Source organism: Phocoena phocoena, chromosome 1 (assembly GCF_963924675.1).
Source record: "Phocoena phocoena chromosome 1, mPhoPho1.1, whole genome shotgun sequence".
NCBI classification, from domain to species: Eukaryota; Metazoa; Chordata; class Mammalia; order Artiodactyla; family Phocoenidae; genus Phocoena; species Phocoena phocoena.
Window position 1 is genome coordinate 118,027,189 of NC_089219.1, and position 3,214 is coordinate 118,030,402.

At 45.6% G+C, this 3,214-nt stretch overlaps 1 non-coding gene across 1 annotated transcript; it reads right to left on the reverse strand.

Annotated features, from left to right (window-relative positions):
* Nucleotides 1-1,296: 1,296 nt before the first annotated feature.
* On the reverse strand, nucleotides 1,297-1,427 carry LOC136140792 (small nucleolar RNA SNORA70). Its single transcript, XR_010657664.1, has one exon. It is a non-coding gene; the product is annotated as a small nucleolar RNA SNORA70 (small nucleolar RNA).
* Between the last annotated feature and the right edge of the window lie 1,787 nt (nucleotides 1,428-3,214).

Genomic DNA, 3,214 nt, shown 5'->3' on the forward strand with positions numbered 1-3,214 from the left:
GGCAAAAAACCAAGTCTTCGGTCTTGGCTTTGCAGGAGTGCCTCTTTCCAGAAGCCCCCTCCCATCAAAGGAGCCACAGGCAGACAGGTTTACAGTGGAGTGGGGTATGGGAGTCAAGGACTAAAGAGAAGGAATGCACAGAAGGTGTGGAGGAGTAGAGGGCTTGCCTTCTAGACCTGGCTTCTGCCTACCTCCTGTTGGAAAAACCCCATAACCTCCCTGATTGATCCTTAGTTTTCTTATCTGCACAATGGGAACCATACTCACACTTCTCTCAGAACGTTCTCATGAGGATTCAGTGAGAGAACAAAAACAAGAGGGCTTTGCAAGCTAGACAAACCCAGGTAATACAGACATGCACAGGTTTGGACACAGGGTCTGGGAAGAGAAATCCTGGGGGCCAGACAATGCAACATAGTCCCAAAACATGTCTCTAAGAGACTGGATGTGCATCTGATAATACTAACTAATACTGAGAGTTTACGATGTACCCAAAACTCTAAGTACTTTACATGCATGATCTCATTGTTTTTCTTTTCATTGTGGCAAAATATACATAAAACTTACTATCTTAATCATGTTAAGTGTACAATTCAGTGGTATTAAGTAACCATCACCATTACCCATCGCCAGAAATTTTTCATCATCCCAAACAAAAACTCTGTACCCAGTAACTGTAACTCCCCATTACCTCCCTCTTCCCAGGCTCTGGCAATCTCTATTCTACTTTCTGTCTCTATGAAAATGTCTATTCTAGGTATCTTATATAAGTGGCATCATACAATATTTGTCCTTTTGTGACTGGCTTATTTCACTTAGCATAATTCTTTCAAGTTCATGCACATTGTAGCATGTGTCAGAATTTCACTCTTTTTTTTGACAGGAAAGTAGGATTTATTGGTGGGCGTGAGTAAGGAGGGGACAGTGCCAAGTCTCTCATGAGTGCAGGGCCCGCCATTGGTCCGGGGGCCGTGATGAGGGATGTATTTGACCCCATAGCCATCCAGGATGAGCCACTTTTCTGCCATCATGTTTTCAAATTTGTCTGCATTAAACTTTAGTAAATTCCCACTCCTTGGAGATGTGGATCTTTTGGCGGCTAGGGAACTTGAACTTGGCCCTACGTAGGGCCTCAATCACATGATCCTTGTTCTGCAGCTTGGTGCGGAGGGACATTGTGACTTGGCCAGTGTGAACCCTGGCCACTGTGCCCTGGAGCTTTCCAAAGGCACTGCGCATACCCGTCTGGAGTCTAGACTGGGGACACCATGCCAGTCATGAAGGTCCACTGGAAAGGGCTGTCTCCAAGGTCCCTGAGGGCAACCCGTACAGGCAACAGGCTGTGTACACTACTGAGGAGGCTGCTATTTGCAGCCGTTGCACACTGGGCCCCCAAGGGGAAGAAAGCAGAATTTCATTCTTTTCTTTTTTTTTTAACATTGATCGACTGATTGATTTGGCTGCACTGGGTCTTAGTTGTGGCACGCAGGATCATTTTTTAGTTGCGGCCCGCAGGCTCTTAGTTGCAGCATGTGGGATCTAGGGATCGAACCCGGGCCCCCTGCATTGGGAGCACGGAGTCTTAACCACTGGACAACCAGGGAAGTCCCTGATTCCTTTTCAAAGCCAAATGATATTCCATTGTATGTATTATACATATTACAATTTGTTTATCCATTCATCTGTTGATGGACATCTGAGTTGTTTCCACCTTTGGGCTCTTATGAGTAATACTGCTTAAAACTGTAATGGAAAATTCCAAACATATACAAAAGTAGACCAGAAGAATGTGATAAACCCCCATGTACAATAATTATTAACTCATAGCCAATCTTCTTTTTTTTTTAAGTTTTTAATTTTTTGGTCATGCCACAGGGCATGTGGGATCTTGGCTCCCTGACCAGGGATCAAACCCGTGCCCCCTGCATTGGAAGCGCAGAGCCTTAACCACTGGACCGCTAAGGAACTCCCTTCACAGGCATTCTTGTTTTATCTGTATCCATACCTAATTCTCCGTCCCATATTATTTTGAAGACTATCTCAAATATCGTAAATGCCACTCTTGTTTCCATTTTACAGATGGAAAGGCACAGAGAGGTTATCTTACAAAGATTACAGAGCTCCTAAGTGATGGAGCCGGGATTTAAACTCAGGCAGCGTGATGGCTGAGCCCATACTTGTGTCTTTGCTACACCTGTGTGTTTGCGTATATACACACACACACACACACACACACACACACACACACAGATCAGGTCAAATTTGGGCAAGTTGGAAAAGTGCATTTGGAAAAGTTTGCCTCTTCCTACATTTTTTCCCACTCTTGGATGCTGCCTGGAATTTACAACAGATAGGCATGACTTTGAAGCCTTAGTTCTTAGTTACAACTGGAGTCAGTGATCCGCAACCTCCAGAGTTGTTGTGAGGATTAAATGAGATAAAGTCAGTAAAAGTGCCAGGCACCTCCTAGCATGTGGTAGGAGAGCATTATGTGTGCTTTCCCCTCCCTTCCTTGGGGGGCCAGGCCCACCTCCTCTCCACAGAAGCAAACGTCAAGAAAACATGCTCTATCAGAGTATGACTCTCAAAGGTCAATGTGTAATCCCTCTGGGGGATTCGCGTTGTGAAATAAAGGATTTTATCCTTTGGCTTTGTGGTGTGGGCTGTGGGTGAGTGCAGAACAGAGGTGTTGCAATTCCTTCTTGCCCCTGAAATCATGTATGTGTGTGTATGCATGTGCATGTGCGTGCACAAGTGTGTAAGACCGGCCTGTAGATAAGTTCAGGCTTCATTCTCTGCCCAGAGCATTACATTACTTTCTTTTCTATAAAGAATTGTGTCCTGAAACAAGCAACTACTTGTTCTATCTCCTTTTTCTATCTCCTTTCCCTCTTCTTGGCTAAAACAGGAGGAAAAGCCCTTTGTTGGGACCCTTGTCATTTTCTGGTCCAAGGACACAAAGCCACAGGATGGAGGTCTGAGCTCAGATAGGTCTTGGCAAGTCCTGTTCATCCCCTTTGGAATTTCTGTGGCCGGTCCCATGGAGTTAATTTGGGAAGGGACTGCAGAGCTCAGTGGACAGTTGAGCAGGACTCACTGGCTGACCACAGAGAAGTCTCAGGTAACCTCAAGATGCATCTGCCGGGGAGGCTTGGGAGGTGGGGCATTGCAGCCTCAGGTACATTAAGCGATGGTTAGCGAGTCTGACTGGCTG